General features: G+C 47.3%; 1 pseudogene; it reads left to right on the top strand.

The window, feature by feature from the left end:
• The first annotated feature begins 11,862 nt into the window (after positions 1-11,862).
• Positions 11,863-14,277, top strand: LOC115316352 (annotated as a pseudogene).
• Positions 14,278-20,369: the final 6,092 nt, after the last annotated feature.

The raw sequence follows: 20,369 nt of genomic DNA, 5'->3' as shown, positions 1-20,369 counted from the left end.
GCTCAGGACTGATCCTAGTTGAACTTGTCTCCGGCGACCAGCAGCTAACGGCCGTGCTAGACACCGGAAGTGAAATAACAGTCGTCAGAGAGAGCGCCGTTCCGCCGGAACTGGCCGAGCTTAGCGGCACAATTCGCCTTCTTTCGGCCTTTGGGCAACAGGTAACAGCAAAACTCGTGCGTTTGCCGCTGCAGGCCAGGCTCCGGGGAGGGGTTTGTCAGAGTGATCCGGTCACCGTAATGTGTGCGGTTACCGATAGACTGGCTATCACGGCGGATTGTTTACTTTCATCTGATGATTGGAAGTTGCTGAACCAGCACAAAGACCAGGATTTTTATGGGGGTGAACACAGGATAGCATCACCGAATGCTTTCGTAGCGGCTTCAGGTCCTGTGACTCGGGAGGGAGGAACCAAAGTGGTTCGTGCGAGCCGGCTGAGAGACAGCCGTGCTCGAGTGGGACATGTGGGAGTCATGCTTCACGAAGATGCAAACTTTGGAGAGGTAAACTGCGCGCCCCCCGAAAACGGCGCGACTGAACAAAGAGGTGAGCTCATTCACGAGGAGTGTCGGGTTGCCGGGGGGTCAATCACCCTCCCCGGGCACGTCGTGGGGTCTGGAACAAATAAACATGACCCAAATAATGACGCCGCGACCGAGGGATTAGATTACCAGCGTAATAAGAGGGAACCGCAGAGTGTCCTGGGACGGTGTGGCTACTTCCGAGAGTGCGCAAAAGGCTACGCTGCTATCGCCGAGCTCTGCACGGCCCTTACCAAAAAGGGCGAACTGAACGAAATACCTAGGCCGGAGGCGGCGGAGGGCGCATTCCCGCAGCTAAAGACAGCTTTCTGTGAGGCAGCGATCCTTTTGACCCCGAGCTTGCAGGAGCCTTGCTGGCTTTTGACAGACGCGTCAGCAGTGGCACCAGGGGCGTGCATGGACCAGATCGGGAGTGGCGAAGCCGAGAAGCCGATCGCGTTTGCCAGCCATACGTTCACTCCTGCTCAAACACGCTGGTCCACCATTGGGCGCGAGGCGTTCGCTCTCGTTTGGGCGTTTGTCACGTTTGTCACATATTATGGCGGGCTCTTGGGCGCAAAAGTGCACATCCTGTCGGACCACGACCCTCTGTCCTACCTGACGTCCTGCAGTCCGTATGGGGCAAAGCTATCAAAGTGGGCTCTAGCGCTACTGCGCTATGATGTGATCATGACCCACAGAAAGGGGTCCGGTAGCGGTAACGCAGACGCTTTGTCTCGCTTGCTGAACAGATTTTGGGGTACCACTGACTCAGCGCTGCGCCCACCCGAGAGCATGGGTGGTTCCGCCTACCGCGCGGCCTGACTTATATACCCCAGGAGTGTGGCCTTGCTGCTGTGTCCGTGCGTGAAGAGACTTCGTCAAAAATCGTTGCTGCTGTGACTTGAGATTTTCCAGTGCTCGAGCCTATAGACAATTGTTTTGCGAAGCATTTTTTTTTTTGTTCCGAAGCGCGGTTATTGCAGCAGGCGTGTTCGGTTCAGCGTTCTTCCTTTTTTTTTTTTGTTCCTGGCGTAAACGTTGATGCCTGCATTGTGACATGTGCGCGTATTTGCTTTTCTAGTGACGTACTGTAATTCAATATGGGGACATTGCATGGCGCGTGTCTAATGGCGTTTTTGTTTTGTTTTGTTTTTTGGTTTTGCAACGTTGAAGAGCTCGGCCCTACTGAAAAAAACCATTTGAAATTCAAACGGGTGGCAAACTGGTCGCCCGTTTGAATCAAACTTGTCGATCCGTTTGGATCAAACGTGATTATGGGATACGGGTACCCGTTTGGAAACGGTACCCGTTCGAAACGGTACCCGTTTGATACAGGTGCCCGTTTGATACGGGTGCCGTATGGTACGAGTACCCGTTCGACATGGCACGTGACCACACGTTTGAACGTGCCATTCGATTTGGCAAATTATGCGCTAGCCCTAAATGGGTATCGTCTGGGAGGTTGGTTATCTTAAACATATTTAAGACGTCCCGAAACTAATAAACGTATTTATAACATAAAGAAAACACGTAGAACAAATGCACTCGCGTAGGTGCTTGTAAGTGGACAGGAAAACCGACACAAAAGATTGTTTTCAGTTCTCCTCGAAGTTTATTACCTCTTCTGTAGACAAGTACAAACGTGCAAGCAATCTGTGAACACTATACAGGTAGACTTTCGGGGAAATTATTCTCCTGGCTGCCGCGCGAATAGGCGCTGCATAATTCTTTAGATAATCTAGAAGAATACGCGTAGAAGAACGGTCAATCGTTGCCAACACGTAGGTCGCAGTGCGCTCACCATAACAATAGCGGACTTGAAAGATGTAATCCGTGATATTTGTCGACACAGTCAAAGCAGGACAACCACACAAACACAAACGAGAGGGGGCTCCTTGGAAGTTTCAACACGATGCGGCGCACAAGCTGTCATTTGCCGAACCCAACCAAACCGCGAGAATTTGCGACTTTGGAGAATTGCTCGTTGCCGATATACACGTGGGTCTTTTCGAACACTGATAGCTTTGGTGCACAACCAATACGTTGTCGAGAGACATCCCAATAAGACCGCAAGGTTAGGCGACAGATTGAAGCAGGCAGGACGAGCGAACTTCGAGCAGCAACTGACAACAAGCAGACAAAGAAAAAAGCGGCTGCAAGGCGCGCCCTTCCGGATCTCGATGCTTATCAGCGTGTAGCTCGCGCGCTGCTGTGGGTCACGTGACAGGGGTGACAAGAGAGGAGGGAGGGGGCGAGGTCAAGGCGCTGGGACCACCGGGACAGCCCCTCTCCCTCTCCCCAGGCATTCCAGGGAGATGCGTTTTTGTAGTCCCGAAGAACAAACGCGCGCGCGCGCGCGCGCTCGAACTTTGGAAATGGCGGCGGGGCGGCCAGAAGCTCGGCCTGCGCCCGAGCGAAGAAAGTAGTCAGCGCAAGCTCGTAGTTTGAGTGCTGCAACGGCGGGCGTGCTGTCGCAATGCTCGATGTTCTTGCAGCCGCGTGTACGCGTGCTACCTTCGCTGCGTCTTGAATTAAAGTGAAACGGAGTCTAGACGTACATTCCTTCACGCGGTCGCGTCTTCTGCGAGAGAGATTCGAGCTGATTAAGTAAATTGAGGCAACAAAGATGAACAAAATATTAAAGTTCTGTCAAAAATATCGGCTCACCAACGTCGCGCGTTTACGTAAAACAAAAAAAAAAGGTGTTAGTTTTAGTTGCAGTATAATCGAAAATCAGCGCAATTGAAATATAAATATAATTACTTGCATTACGCGGACGATCTGAAATCGATGAACCGGCGCTCCCAGCCTTCCGGAAAACATTGGCTGCTACGGCTGAAACGCTAGGCGTGCCCGCGCCGCCGATCTGTGCGTTCAATATCAAACGGGCTCCGGAGAGCCGTTTGATTAAACCGGTGCAGTTTGCAAGATGGTCGCCGGTTTGAGCAAACGTGCGACAACTTTGCCCAAACGAGTCGCCCATTTGCCCAGACGAGCGACCCGTTTGCCAAATAGGTGACCGTTATGGCTCATACGGGGGACCCCTTTGAGCCATACGGGCGACCCCTTTGATAAACTGGTGACCAGTATGGTTAAACGGTTACCGGTATGGACCAGTTTATTTTCATATGGGCGCCAAATGGTTTTTTTCAGTAGGGGGTGATGTCACTTGTATACGTATTCATCTTCAGTATTATGCACTGGTGTTTACGAAGATAACCTTTTATTTTACAACGCCACTTGCGTTTTTTTTTTTTTTTGTGCACCGGTACGTAGAAATGCGAATGATGTCTTCGATCCTTTTTTTATGTTTGACTCTTAGATGTTCTTTCAGTCCAGCAAGAGTCTTAAGGGGGGAGGTGTAAGGATCGACGAGAGCTCCGCGGGTGGGCCGTTAGCACCAGGGAGATTTGGCTGGGGGGAAAGCGCTGTTGTAAACACTTCCCTTGGCGGGCGACCTCGAGAGACAGGCGTACTTTACGACGCGAGGTTCGGGGCGCGCGTGTTCTGCCGAGAGAATCGGAGCGTGCGTTCCGGGCCGGGAAAATAAAGTTACACCGCCACCACCACCAGAACGCAGTGGCTCTGGCCGGCGCTGTTTACACGGCGCTGTTTACACGGCGCGTTTACATCGGTTTAGTCTTTCTCGCCCGAGTGTGGGGGGTCGCGGCAGAACAGCAACGTCAGACCACCTCTGGCAGAATGAATTGCGGGATGGCTCACTTAGTCGGCGCTATCCACACTGGGGTCGGTTGTCCGCTTCGCCATGCGAGAGATGGTTTTGCTTGCATCCCAACCAGCCGACCTTTGACCGTGAGATGTACGCAGACCGCGGGTTCCCACCCAGGAATATAGGCAATTCCTAAGTGGCGAGAAAGTGAGCCGATTGGTAGGCGGTGGGAAACGCCTGTCTCACGACGCGTCGAGGATTCGCCGGTCCACTAAAAGAGGACGGACCAACGAGTGACTTTGATGGGAAACTCAGCAAGTAAGTTTAGTTCGTGCTGGGGCTCGAGAACTGACGCTCCGTAATCGAGTCAGGTCGTGGGATTCCGAGGGACTTCTGTCCCCGTAATAGGGACGTAATCCCACGAGCCAGCCAACTCCCGAGCTTGGAAAGCTAACACCCGACCACCTCCTTCCCAACCCCGTACAGGGGAAGTTATCATTTCGCAGTATTGTTTATCTTTGTATTTTCATTCCCTACAAAAGTATTAAATTGCTTATTGAAAAGTAATTCCCAAATTCTACTGAATTAGTCGTCGACGGCCAAAGGAAGCAACTTCGTCTCCGGCAAGACCCGCCCAGCTTCCCACAACGAAGCCCGTCACCCCATCCGGACCTGGCAGTCCGGACGGCGCAAGGTGACCGAGCAACGAAAGAACCCGTACTCCTACCATGCACACAACACAACACATACACGCTGAAAACACGGAAGCAAATGGCGGCTGGCCGGACGGATTGGATTGACGTTGGATTGACTAACGACTATCGGACACTTCTGTGTTAAAACAAAAATGCGGAGGCGTTTGGAGCATTTTTTATGTGTTTCTTTCCGCAGTTAACGTGATCAAATAAATAAATATAAATTATATGGATATTCTAGCCAACAATAGTTTCTATCTGAAACCCCGGCCCAAACTGCCCAAGCAGCACAGAGTTGGCCAGTCATCGGCCGATTGCTGGCAATGGTCCTTGGCCAAGTAGCTAGACAGTGGCCAGACACTGGCCGGTGACTGGCCTTTATCTGGCCATTGGCCAATGGCCACTGGCCATCAGCCGTCGGCCAAGCATTGGCCAATAAATGGCCACTTTCTGGCCACTGACCAAAATACCATCGCCAGACATTGGCCATTGATTGGCCAAAATCCGTGCTGCTTGGGTGCGTATCAGTTTCGTGTAACGTTGGTTTGGATATGCTGTGTGTGTGTGTGTGTGTGTGAGGGGGGGTGGTGTTTCTCAGTTTTAGAGGAGCCATTTAGCGAGTGCGGTACAACTGCTACAAACGCAGTAGTGATACACGACCTTACGCCGGTATGATCGATGCTCATCCGGATCAACATTGGAGGAGGGCGGGGGGGGGGGGGGGTGTTCTGCAGCACTGGTGTTTGACCTTGTTTGCTCCACGTGTACCCAGCTGGTGTGCGCCAGCCCACTCTGCCCACGCAAACGAACTACGCAATGTAGAAAGCCGGAACTCCGTGAAAATGTACCGCTAGCGACGAAAACGCACACGTTTGAGAACGTGGCGTTATCGTGACTAAAAGAACGAAGACAAACACAACTTCTCTGAGCCTACATATATCCACTAAGCAGTGGCATACCAACTTGTTTTTGAGGGGGGGGGGGGGCAAACCAGACTCAGACCCCCCCAGGGCCGGGGGGCAGTGCCCTTGGTATCCCTCGGGCGCCGCCGGCAAGTGTTTTCCCTGCCCAGTGGTGGCTGTTTCAGGGGGGGGGGGGCGAAACACATGCCTTGCCCCCCCCCCCCCCCCCCCCCTTGCCCCTCTCGTTGGTACGCCCATGCCACTCAGCCAATGTTTCCAAGCTCAGCAAACCACCAGTGCCTACGAATTGCCGACCTGCCCCTGAGTGTTCCAAGCGATTATCCGGATCAATATCGTTTCGTAGGAGCAACTCTCGTGGACAACTTTTTACGAACACATATTTCATGGGTATCATATTTTGAGACGTGCTCGAGGCACGCTTCATTGACAATGTTTTTCTTTCCTTTTTTTTATTCTAAGTGCGTGATCAAATCGTGAATCACGTAATTCACCAAGGCGAATTTATCTATGGATCCCCCCCCCCTTTTCTCTACCCCCTTAAACGAGCCCAGACGCGAAAAATTCGTTGAGAAACGAGCAGGGTTGTGTTCGACAGTGGTGATGAGTTCATCCGACCAGAAACATCGTTTTGTCGACATGCAACGCTTATTCATCATCAATTCGTTCCATTGATACCCCTTGCGACGTCTCGCCGAACACAGCCCTTCTGTTTTCACAGCAAACGTTTTGCGTCTTGCCTGGTTTACGGGGTTAGAAAAAAGGGAGGGGGGGCAGTCAGTTACACGCACGATTTTGCGGCTTCCTGATTTTATTATATAAAAACAAAATACGTTGACGTAACATCGCAAGAGCATGTGTCCACGAAAGGAGTTCCAGCGAAACAACCAGTGTCGACAAAACGTGTGCCTATAAAAAGTTGTCCACGAAACGTAATTAAACAAAACGACTTTCGATAGGGACCTGTGAATACGTCACAAATTTGGTGTGGGGGGAATTCCATTTGATGAAACGTCGCAAGGCGACGAAGCGCCCTGTTGATGACGTTGCTCGACGAACTGATTGCCAGCGGTTAAGAACCCAGTGGACGCTCCACTTCCAGTACCAGCTTGTTGTCTTGGCCGGGCTTCGACTGCGCGAGTGGCGAAGTATCATCAAGGCAGAATACTCACGCCCGAGGCGGAGCCGGAGCATCTATACTCTGTTCTTAAGCCGAAACTGCAGCCAAAGGTATACAATCGCGAGCTAGCCCGCGCCCCTGGCTTTGAGACGTGCATTTCTAGCGCGAATGCTCGTTCCACGGAAGAACGCTTCAAAGCAGCGACCTCAAGCTCTCGTGCTAGTTGCATTGCAGTCTCAACGGAGTATTGTGGGTTCTTAATATGCCACCGAACACGAACCGACCCTTTAAAATGTCGTCACAACAAGGAATGACACTCTCGGCGCCTGTAGTATTTATTTCTGCGACACAAACTTGTCAGCGAGAAAGAAAATAACATTTATCTTTCTTGCTAGCTGCCATGTGGTGCTTGACAACCCAATGTCAGAAATTACATTGTGGCGTGTTTTGATGATCTTAGGCTTAGGTGGACGACGGAGAGAAACTGATGGAGATAAAGTATTTCGGGGTAAAATTGTGTCTTTTTTCTTTTTATATTTTGATCAAGGTAACGTCATGTTTTGAAACTTCCGCGTTATATTATCACAGCTGGCGTCATATTCTCAAGGAGTTTCACGTTTCTACGATGCGAGTCGGAAAGCACTGTTCTCTCTAGCACAGCTTCACTAAATGAAAACAACAAAAAAAAGGGGGATTAATTGTTCAAAAGCACAGCTTTCGCTTTCTTAAATCTTTTATGTACATATTTATTTGTAAAATACAGAAGAAACCGAAACAAAATGATCCTTATAAAGCTACTTCGTAATCCGTTTAAGAATCCAGTCTTATTTATCCAAGGCATATCCAAATCCAGCTACGAGGATCTCAGCTATTGACGACCGACCATGTGCAAAAATCCACGTTGTTTAGTTTTGTAAGTTCTCGAGTTGGGTGATTTGGAACTGAATGGGCGCTCACATTACAAGCATCGACACGAGCCCGTCGAAACGGTGAATCGAAGTACCTAGGAATTAAGTAATTTCCGCTCTGATTAGTGTCCGCATCACATTGCAACTACTGTCAAAGTGTGTGTATGAAACAACAACATTTTTCCAACGTGAGTACATTGTGTTTGTACCACCCATAAGGCTGTATTTTGATTAGTGATTCTACTCAGCGTTAACTTTTTTGTACGACGTTATTAACACTGCCACTGTCACACAAGATCAGTTAACTATGTGTTATAATGCCGGGTGAGACTATTTTGCCGCCAGCCGGCGCAATAGCCCGGGGGAAAAAATGCCGGCAGTTTCGGACGGCGCGTGTATTACTGGGGAGCTCGTTAACCCCCCGCCCCCGCCTGCGTTCACGCCACTTCGTGGCGACAGTTTGCGGCTGCTCATTAGAAAATTATTAAACCAGTTAGCCCAACCGTACACGCCGCTTCGCGGCGGCTCGCCGACCGGCCCGAGCCCCGCTGTCCTCCATTCACCCCCGGAAAAGGAGTCCATACCATTCAGTGCAGCGCAATTTCGTCGACAACATTCGGATATTTTTTTTTTTTTTGTTAATTGTAAAAAATAAATGTCGCAAATATCGCCAAACGCTTGACAAAAGAAAATTTTTTTTTTCAAGAAAGAGAAAGAAAAACAAGTTTTTACTGTGGATCGAATTAGAGTTCTGCTGCGCATGAGGCAGACACCTTACCACTGAGCTACCCTACAGCTTTGAAAAACTGTGTTCACAATTCGTTTTGCCGGCAGATTATCCACTTCCTATAATGCCTTTGTTATACGTTCTGGACCATAATCTGCAAGACTGATATCGCTATGTAGTTGACTTACACCCTAATTATTCAACTAGGCACTCGGAAAATTCTTCTTACATTGCTGCCACGCTGAAATGGATCCAAGCAGAAGACGAGGACCTTACAAGAAGTACCTTGCGAATCCCGAAGAACTGGTAAGTCAGCTTTTTGTGATCGTGGCACAAAGGCGTGTTGCAAAGTCTGTCATGGGCGCAGATAATATAATTCATGAAAGTGGCATACCTATCGCAATTTCCACTTTTCTCCTTCAGAAAGACTACTGTGAATGCTATGAGCAAGTCCAGCTAATCTAGAGCTAAAATGTGCCGCATGACTTCCTTGTTGCACAGAGCACGAAGTGATGTCTCTCAGTGCTAGTTTGTCTGAAAAAGTGGACCACTGTTGAATCGGCAGCGGTCCACCTTAAAGGAAAACAGTATATAAGCCTTGCAGCCTAGTTGAAGTGTGTGGATGAATTAGCTGTACTGATCAAATGGAATAAATGTTACGAAACTACCGAAAGGGGACATCTTTAGGCTACAGATTTTTGAAAACCGGAGACGACGGACGAAAAAGGGGACAACACACAAAACGTCTCAAAACGTCTCGATTTGAGACGTTTTTGAGACGTTTTGTCGCCTCCGGTTTTCAAAAATGTGTAACATCAACCAGCTCGCCTGCCTACTTACTTTATCTTCAATCACTCTTTACGCTACTTGGTGCATGATCCCGAGGAAACTTGTTTGCTCAAATATAGACCAACACAAAAAAGGGGACACAGACTTGTGCAACACTAAACGAATTTCATTACAGTCAGATGCTAATGAAAATGTCTAAAGGAGCATGCCACTGTAAGGGGAAAAAGTGAAAAAAACAAAGAAAATCCCCCGAGAGTCAGTTTCACCAGAACAAACCAGGTAGGAATCCCATTTATTACTAAAAAAAAAAAAAAAAAGTGTCGCTTATGCAGGCATCAAGCTCTTTATCATGTAATAAGCTTTCATAAACTCTCTTGAAGTAGTATCTTCACTTCTGCACATGTTCTTAAGCCCGTGAATCTGTAGGTCACGCATGCAAGCACCAGAGTGTGTTTTCAAGTGTGCATTTCCTTTATTGGTTTTACTCACAACTCGTGTTCCTGTGCTGGTCATTGACACGACGTCCTGTCTGACCAATGTAAAGAGGACATCAAACCTGTCAAGAGCATGGGCGTGGTGCCCTCAGGTCTGCGCGTGCGACATCTGCCGGCAGACCGTGGGTTGAAGATAGCGCACCTCTGAGCATGCTCTGCCATTGTGCAGCACTGGGCAGGTGCCAACATTTACGCTGACCCTTCTACAGGTTCTGCCGGCTGCCAGAGGAGCGCTTGGCACCTCCAGGCTGCCAAATCCAGGTGCTCGGTGTGGCGGCCCACGTGCCGCCGGGTCTGCATTATCACACATTCTTCCGAGAGGAATTTGGCTGCTGAACTCGCACGCTTGCTTCCGTACTTGCGCGAAACCGCTGATGGTGTGCGCGGGAAGCTACACATTTTCTTGTTTGCATGTAATACTTCCTCACCTTTACCAATTTAAGTGCTTGTTATCTCTGTTGTATTTTCTTTTTAAACCTGCAATTGGATAATCTCACTTTTATCTCTTTCTACGAACGACTCCGAGGCTAATAAATGACAAGCTTACAGGATTTTAAGCAATGAAAGCAAGCAAAACACATACCCACCCCATAGGCGATTGGACTCTGAAGAATGGCTGTACCATGCTTTTGTTGTTTTGAAGCCAGAAAGTGTAAACTCTATCGCTGCCTGAGTGTAATATGTGAATAACTTGACACCTGGTTTGGAAGCCCAATGCATTAATAAAATCACCAGCATTCTTTTGGAGTGCCTAAAATTAATCGCTTGAAAGAGCTGTAAAGCACAAATGGCTTTTATTTTCCGCATTGCTTTAGGTAAATGTTGCACAAGTGACAGTGGGAATTGCTGTAAATCTTCGAAGAATTTGCACGACAGTATACTGGAGGTCAACTTTCTGCGGCAATGCAGCCTACGGTAGGGGAGAGCGGGCGCTCTACGCTATGGGTACACTTTTTTTTTCTTTTTTTTTTTGCCACAAGTTGTTCCCGAGTATAATGACACTATAATTTAAATTTTCCTTTTCAGTGATAAGCGTTTCAAGCAATCCCTGCCTGCTTCCTCCTGGTTTATGTGCTTGAATTTTGTAGCGTTTGAAATGCGCTTCATTGACCTTATACTCCATCTCACCCTACGATAGACTTAGAGCCAAAGTTATGTGGTTGTGTTCTCATTGTGAATGCAATTTGTCGAAAGAACAGAGGTATCAAGCAGTTGGATTGGTAGTGGTGAGAAAGCATTACAAGCAAACAAGAAAATACGTAGCTTCCTGCACACACCATGAGAGGTTTCGTGCAAGTAGTGAAGCAAGCGCGGAATTTTACCGGCTAAATTTTTCTCGGAAGAATGCATGATAATGTGAAGCCGGCAGCGCATGGGCCGCCATGCCGAGCGCCTTGATTTGGCAACCTGGAGGTGTTGAGCGCATCTCTGCGGTCCAGTGGAGACTGCAGGAGGGTCAACACAAATGCTGTGATCTGCCCAGCACTGCACACTGGCATCGCATGCTCAGTGCCGCGCAATCTCGGGCCCAGCTTACGCCAGCAGACGCCACACGCACAGTCTTGAGTGCACTGCTTCTGCGGTCTGGACAGGTTTATGCTGTCTGTACGTCCTTCTACACGAAAGTGGAATCTCATAATGCACACCTGTCGAGATTCTCACAAATTACCAGGGATGCTTTTAGTTGCACATTCAGTACACTTTATTCACCTGTACATATAGACTATTTTCTTTTTAGACAGCATGTAAGGTAAGATGAAGCAAATGCTTGGGAACTTGATTTATATCTTCCGATTACCAATATGTGCATCAATTGTCAAATTTGTTTTTTAACTGGTTAGATGCTTGGGTTCTGAGTTGGGAAGGGTGGTCTCTAGCTGCTTACCATTTCTGCTATTGGCCCTTTTTGTTTGGCAAGTTTGTTGTGAGGTGTACCATAGATAATAATGAATTTTATTTTGAATCGCTAATTAATGCTGCCACGGGAAACCTGTCGACGATGGCAAGCCTCAGCAATGGCAGCCTCCAGTGCAACAACCAGCCCAGCAGTTCTAGACGATGCACCAGATACTGTCCTCTCTTCAATGCTGGATGGTGCCCAAGCTCAACCGTCAAGTCCTGCTTCATGCTGTGGGAGTGAGACGGAGGAACCGATTCACTGTTCCGACTCCGAAACTGACGATGATGTACTAGAGATAAACTCTGAATCTGACGATAATGTGCTAGAGATGAACTCTGAATCTGACAATAGTGCTGCAGAAAGTGATAGTTCAGGTGTTCCTGACAGTCCTAAAATTGATGAGTCTGCACTTTTTGAAGGCACCCATTTCACTAACATTGAGGCTTGCCTCTTTTTGATGGCAATGTTTTTTAAGTGTGGACTAACAAGAGAATTCTTAGGTCAAATCCTGCTTGCTTTTACAACACTTCAGCCATCATCTAACACCCTACCGAGCACCAGCTTTATGTTCTGTCACGTTTTCAAAGAGGCAAATGAATGTGCAGCCACACTTTCTGTAGCAAATGCAATAAATACCTAGAAATAAATGCCACACATTGTCCATGTTGTAATGAGCCGTGCCATAGCAAGAGCAGTTTCCTGCAAATGAAGTTGGCAGACACTTTGCGATCATTTCTAGAGGATGAGAAAATATATAAATATTTAATGAAACCAACAAGTTCAGCCAGTGAAAAGCCCATTGAAGATATTGTAGATGATGCTATGTACCAGGCACAACCTGCTTGTTCTTCTAGATTTAACTTCTCTCTTTTCTGGAACACGGACGGTGTTCCGGTCACAAGAGTTCGGGAAAGTCTCTTTGGCCCTTACACTGCACTATACCTGAGCTTCCACCTCTCATGCGTAAGAAGTTCCAGATTTTGACTTGTTTGTGGTTTGGTGTGAAGCCGGTAATGAATACATTCATGAAGCCTTTTTGCGTGGAGCTTATGGAACTTGCCACTAGTGACTTACTTGGCGTCCTCCAGAGACAGGCAAGACCATAATCTCTTACATTAAAGCTCCTGTACCGTCGCGAGATGCAGTTGCGAAAGAAATGCTTAGGGGATATAAGACAGTTCAATGGTCTCTATGGTTGCTCCTTCTGTGAACATCCTGAGAAATCCCTCTCGTTGCCAGGCAAAGGGCATGTCCATATCTATCTGCCTGGTAGCACATACTCCCTCAGCAATGGCCATCGGATGCGGCGGCAAGCTGCAGAGGCACTTGAGAATGGTCACCCGGTGAAGGGCGTCAAAGGTCCCACTGTTTTGAGCCTCATACCCGAATTTGACTGAGGTAGCGGATTTGACTTGATGCATTGCGTTCTACTCGGGGTGGTGAGAACATTCTTGCATTTATGGTTTGACTCGAAGTACCAATGAGAGTCATGGTACCTGGGCCGTCAGGTAGAGGTGGTGGATAAGAAACTACTGGCCATTAAGCCACCGGACTATATCACCAGGACCCCACGTTCCTTGAAACACAGATGCTATTGGAAAGCAAGCGAACTGCGTGTCTGGTTTTTGTTCTACTCATTTCCTGCTTTGCACCAAAGCCTTCCGAATGTTTACCTTGATCATTTTGCCCTTCTGGTTGGCACAGTTTACCTCTTGCTGTCTGAATCTGTCTCCGTAGAGGACACTGATATTTCGGAGAGGCTGTTGCTCAGATTTGTTGATGGTGTTAAAAATCTGTATGGACAGCGTTTTGCTTATTTAATGTTCACCAGCTCACGCACCTTGCTGACTCAGTAAGGAACTGGCGGCCACTTTGGTCCTATTCAGAATTTTTATTTGAGAATAAAAATTGGGAACTGATGCATTTTGTGTAAGGGACACAAGCTGTGGAGAAACAGCTTGCTAGTTTGGTTGCAAAAAGCAATGCCCTCATTGTCATCCAAAATCGTGTTAGAGACCGCTTGCATGTTGACATTGTGTTTAGCAAGCTAGACAATTTACATTTCAAGAGAGTATCATCTAATAATATTGCCTTTCATGGCAGACCATGTCAGACAAGTGGAGCTGTAAGGACAGCTGTTAGTTCTTTCTTCTCCAACAGAGAGCATGTGTATGTTTACAGGAAAGTCACAATGGGCACAGAGACATTTCCTTCTGTGTTGTGCATTAATCAGAAGACAATAAACAATTTCACAATCATGTATGTTGTTGAGAGAGAGAGAGAGAGAACGTTTGTATTAATTCAGTGCTTCGCAATGTATGCTGGGCAAGTGTACATGTTTATTAACAAACTTCTTGAGTGTGGTGTGCAGTACAGGCCTGAGGGGACGGGATTTTCGATTCCACACATCATTGCTGCGAAGCAAAAAGATCATTTGGACGTAATTCCTGTTTCCCCTAAGATGACGATATCTGTCAAGGTGTTGGATTTTGTGTGAATTTCTCTTAACTCTTATGAACTGAATTTGTAGTTAAAATCATGTCTCCTCAGTTCGAGACCTTTCTTATCACATCATTCGTATCTCAACAGATGCTGTTAATGCTATTTGTCAGAGCTAGTGAAATGTTTTTTAGGTGTGATCAAATGAACACCGTTTGTGTCACGTAGCCCGGTGCACGTGTCACTAACGGTTTTTGGCAAATTGGGGGTTTTACGTCCCAAACCAACAACAGGCATCTGGCATGCCCCAGCGGGGGACTGATGATTAATCTAGACCACCTGGTATCTTTTGACGTGCAACCAAAAGCTCGGTTACACTGTGCTTTCTCTGCAATAGGTCCTCGCTTGTCTGGTTTGTGTTGGACACCATAGACAACATGGCTGATGTGATATGATTGGGAATTTGTTCGAAGTGGGTGAGCGAGCGGTGATTCAGTTTCTTACAATGGAAGGGTGTAGATCTGTCGACATTCATCGCAGAATGCAGGCGTCGTTTTGTTGACAAATCTATATTGAAGGCAGAAGTGTCTGACTGGGTGTGTATATTTCGGGGAGGATGTCAGGAAATGAAATATCTCTCTTGGGCAGGCTTTTGTTAGTATTGTGCAGGATGCGTTAGCACAGAAAGGGTGGGAGATTCCGCTTCATCCAGCTTACAGTCCTGACATGTCACCACGTGACATTAATTTGTTCGATCCCTTATATAGACAGCTCAAAAGGGACGACGATTCCAATCTGATGCAGACATCATGGCTGTGATGGCAAATTCTTTATGGAACAACCACAGTCCTTTTTTGCAGACGGTGTCCACTGCCTCCCCAGCTGCGGGATTTGTGTCTGCATGCATATAGAGACTTGATTTATGGGACGTCTGCTGCACTCCTACTACCTTATATAATGCTTTGTTTATTTCTACCCCACCTGCTAATGTAACCTTTCGTTCATCTGAAAGCATTCTAACAGATTTCATTGGGTCACACCTTTTACAACATATCATTTGTATTATTAGCTTTGTGGAGGCACATTTCATGTAAGATTAATCAACGAAATTCCTGCAAAAAGTTGTACGTAATTAGGAGAAAATATGGGTTAATTTGAGCGATAACCTTTGTTTGTGATAAAAGTGGGAGAAAATATTTGCGGAAATAAATCCGTAAGTAAGGCATTGAATCCTACCGTGTGTTGTTACATATGCAAATGAGCACAAACAAAAATAATGTTTTCGTCGGCGGCGCCCGGGACTAATTTTTATTTGTCAACCTAATAGTTTTTTGTTTGTTTTTTTTCTCGATCGATCAGCTCGTTTCAGTGAGAGGACGCGATTAGCGATCCATTCTGCTGAAGTGGTTGTAACGTTCGTGGAACTTAACATGCGGCGCTAGCGGCAGCGAAATAGATGTTAAGACCGTGTTGATCGGGTTATAAAAGAAATCGCGGGGAGATATATGCCTCCCGTATATGCCCCAACTGAAAGTCTGCTAGATAAGTCGCTGAATATCCGTCTGATGAGTTTGTCTTCACATGTCGCATTCGGAAACATTTAAAATCCATTGTTTAATTAACTCGCTTTCCGATCTTACTTCGTGATATCGTCACACGTCAAGCATATACAACCAAATTTACTTTGACTTTCAATCTTCAAAATATGCAATTAATTCGTGCAAATTTCACCTAGAATAATTACTTCACTTATAAATGTTAACAATAGTTAACCAATTGCAGAACATGTGACTCTCATGCAAAATAGATAAATCAACTAGTGTCTTCGCAAGTATATTGACTTTATTAACACGGCCGATATCTGATATATGTACTAAACGGGGCCCATATATCATTATCAGGGATGTTTTATTTATATATGTTGCGAACAGGAGCAGTATTTGAGTTTTTATACGGCGATATATGGCCGTATCTACGCACTTATATGGCAGTATCTGCGCACTGATATGGCACCATCTGTCCATATTTGCTAACATATATGGCGCATTGGGGCCATATTTGACTGTTTATATTATCATATATAGCCGTATATAAAATATATCAGGGCCATATCTGACATTTCTGTACGGGAATTAATACATACATATATGGGTGATTTCATTTCAATCGTGCTGGCAAAAAGGGTCGAATTTTTATTATCGCTGAAAAAAATATATGTTATGGCGTCGTGTCTGAAAACGCAGCCGCCAGAAAACGCAAGTTATTTGGATTTTTCGTTCTCGACTTACGAATTTTAAAAGAGGCCGCGGCGGAAAGCAGTGTTTTTCGCATCCATCGTGCTTGTATGTTTCGCTCAATCTCCCGCCGTGGATTTTCAGTCCACATTATATTAACTTCTTCAAGCGCTCTGTGAGCACAGTTAGAAGGCTCTAACGCCATAAAATAATTCTAGGCGCTTTGCTTATTTTCGGTAAAATCGTCAAAAACGCCCCCTCGGTTAATTGTTGATGAACTTTGACAATTAATTACTGAAGATCTACTCGGGTTACGTCGATATTTTTTTATGTCTAGGGAGCCAAAAACACGCTCTTTATTTATATTATGAAATCACTCCGCTGTTTGAAGTGAAAGTTACGGTACGTTTATGAAATATTATGCTAAAACCAAGAAGCTTCAATTTTGAAATCGAGTTTCTCAAAAAACCCAATTTTATTTTTTGATTTTTTGTTACAATATAGATATGACAGTTGTCTACTTGAAACGCAACTCGAGAAAGTGTGCATTTTGTTCGTATGTTTCATATTTAAGCCTCAATATCGTAAAATAAACGTATTCGTTTTGTAAGACCTAAGTCAGACAGAGACCCGTGCGTTTCTATGTTTATGTTGTTTATTCTTATTGTCAGTGACCCACCAACAGCTTGACGCCTCCTTAGTGGTGCACTTATTCCTTCAGAAATACAACGCCAAACAGGATAAAAGCAAAACGTTAGGAACGAGCAATAGCCTCGACACACTGTCGAAATTTACGCTTTTCATCAAATATATCAAGGCTAGCATTCGCAAAAATCTGTTTTAAATGGTTATAAGTCAGTTGTAGCCCTATTGGAAAAACGTACAAGAAACAAACCTGCTGCTTGTACAGTTCTGGTATGACACCACCATAATTTCTTTGTGTTATGCATGCCGCTAGTTTGGTTTGGCGTTCTGCATAACTGGAGATACCGGCACCGCTATGGCTCCGGGTCTGTCTATACTGGCAGCCACTTTGCTTGCCGATATGATTCGGTGTGGCTGGTATGATTTTGCGTCCGATGACGTAGGTGACTGCCGTCTTTCCAACAAAACGCTTATACCATAGGACCACCGGTATAACCAAATCATACATGCAGAAAGACGACCGCCATCTTCCAACAAAAACGTCCATCGTTCACCACCGCTTTCGTAACATACACCATACATGTCGAAAAAGAACATAAGCCACGTTTACACGAATGCGACTTAGTCGCATTGAATCCAGTTGCCGCATTCAATATGCGGTCATGTAAACGGCATAATGCGCAAAGCGCATCGCATTTTGGAACGGGGAGGATTATCGGAAGGATTCAATGCGACTTAGTCGCATTGAATCCAGTTGCCGCATTCAATATGCGGTCATGTAAACGGCATAATGCGCAAAGCGCATCGCATTTTGGAACGGGGAGGATTATCGGAAGGCGCTCGCTGCGGGAGCGAGTGAACAGCTGAGAACATGGCGGCGGCCAACCTCGTCGGCGGCGCGGAGAGCGGTCCCGCAATTTTTTTCCCGAGAACGCAAGCTTTTATTGCGATCATAAGTAAGCGGAATATAGCGGAGCTGCTCGGTGAGGGCGGCCCCGTCCAAACCTTTGCGAAGTACGACTTGCGCGTCCGAAGGGGTCACAAAGGCTTCAGTGCAAGCACGAATGACACCGAGAGCTCCGAGCACTGTAGAGCACTGCATGGTAGCGCAGAACGAGCAGCTCCTACCTCGGTGCAGTTCCTGACTCCGCAAGAGCCTCTCGGACTCGGGGTCCGGTTGGTCCGGTCGCGATCGGCGAGGTCTAGCGCGGCGAAACGCGGAGGCTTCCTCAAAGCGTGCACACACACGTCGCCTCTCGTTCAGAGTGAACAGGCGGCCCGGCCTGGAGTCCTAAACGCCTTCCGTCTCCCAACTTCTTCCACAGCACCGAAGACAGCGGGCACGATCTTTACGTTCACTCAATGCGTCGAAAGGCCTCCACGTGCGATGCACCGGAAAACGTGGTGCGGCTGGTGCCGGAACGGAACTGCATAACTTCGAGCTTTGAGTCAACGTGCACGGCAACAAACCGATCGTGACACCAAGCCGCGGATACCGCATCGCCGGTCGACAGCGGCAAACGGCCCGTTGCTCGTATCGTGGGCCGTGACTCGTACTCGGCCAACTTGGCGTCTTTTCGTGGCCCCTCGCGCCGTCGCAACCAGCCACAAACCCGACAAACCCACCAGCCCGAAACCGTAGCGACCGTAGCCTGCGTTGGAGAAAAACGAAACCGAAACTTAAAGCTTCCGCCCAGTGGCTTCCGCGTGGCTTCCGCTGCAGCGGCTTTTCTAACTTCGCGGCTTCCACTTCCGGTCGTCGTGGAGATGGCGAAGATAGAGCGGTGTGGGGGGTCGTTGGCTCGTTTACGGTTACGGCAGTTACGGGACAGATGTTTTGCGGTCCGTTTCTACTGCGTCTCTGGCTCTCAACTGGACGGCGCCTCTCATAGTTCAACCAGGCGTGGTCAGCCTGCGTCAGGCCGGCTCGACTCGTCCGATCGCCGGACCGCAGGCGACTTCCAAGTACGGCCGTTAGGCCTAGGATCCGAAGGCCTAGGATCCGTGAAGCGGTAAGCGAATCTCGTCCCGTTTTCGTTCTACTTTTAAATTACGTTAGGTGCGCTACAGTATAAGCATGCGTGCCAAGTGTTCGTGACATTTTTGAACTAGAATAATTGTGCTTCATTGCGGTCATTTGCCGAAAATGTAAATCGAGCAATGAACGAGGAGCCATGCTTGAAAACGGTGTATGTACGATGTTAACTTCTACCTGAGCGGCTAAAAAAAAAAAAGTCAAGACTGGTTACGGTTGGATGCGAGGCTGGTCCCAATGCGATGGTAAGCATTTAGAGCGCCTTTCTGAACGGCATGTTAGCAATATAGCGATCAACGAGACGAGCGACGGCGAGAAGCTACGAGAGCTGGCGCCGAGCGCCGAAGATTTCTCACTCTCGCTGCTTGCGCCGCTCGGTTCTTGGGCTTCTAGAAAACGTCGCTCATCGCCTTGGTCGCTCGCACCAATCGCTTTCATAATGTGTGTCTCGTCGCGCGGCTGACTGCCGTGTTTATCCGAATATAAGTAGACCTTTTCTTTTTTTTTCCGGAAATTGTGATTAAAGAATTTCGACACCTACATTCGCGACCAAATTTTGCGACCCTACCGGAGGCATGAAGCTATCGAGTCACCGAGCCGGCGTTGTAGAGCCGCGCCGCTTCTTGTTTCAAAAAGCTTTTGGTTGCCGAAATGGCTCGCCGCCCGCGGTGGCCGGTGCCGATATCGCGTGCACCCCTCGGGCGTCGGATTTCGACATCGCGCCTCTAGCGTTCCCCTTGCTGGGCAACGGGGAAGGAGAGGAACGCGATGCGCCATGCACTTTACCCTCCATCCTCGCAAACGCGCACAAAAAAAAAATAAAGAAAAGATGTTATTTTTGTTAGTTGCTTGAGGCGGCTCGGCTCGCGTGTTGCTCATGGCGACACGGCGGCTTTGCTTGCGTCTTTGTAGTTTGTCTTCCGTCGCTTCGCACCTTTTTTCGTTTCTTGTCGTCATTTTACAACGGTGTCAGTGAAGTATTGCTGCGAATTTGCGAGGATGTCTACCCAGCTGACGAAGCTTCGGACGTTGATAACATGTCCAGAAGTTCTGACGGTGATGAAGTTTTTGGCATCGCCCCGTGATTTAGCTGAGAGTGATGTAAATAAAGGTTTTTTTCTTTCTTTTGCCCAAAATTTCCCCTGTTCTTAAAAATAAAAAAAAAAGGTCGACCTATATTTGAATTCTTTATTTATTTTTTTGTTCTTGGTGGATCCAATAAATAGGGTTCGACTTATTTTCGAGTAAATACGGTAACTTTAATTTTTA

This window comes from Ixodes scapularis, unplaced genomic scaffold (assembly GCF_016920785.2).
Source record: "Ixodes scapularis isolate PalLabHiFi unplaced genomic scaffold, ASM1692078v2 PGA_scaffold9__187_contigs__length_104089568, whole genome shotgun sequence".
NCBI lineage: Eukaryota > Metazoa > Arthropoda > Arachnida > Ixodida > Ixodidae > Ixodes > Ixodes scapularis.
This window is presented reverse-complemented; position numbering and strand designations above follow the sequence as displayed.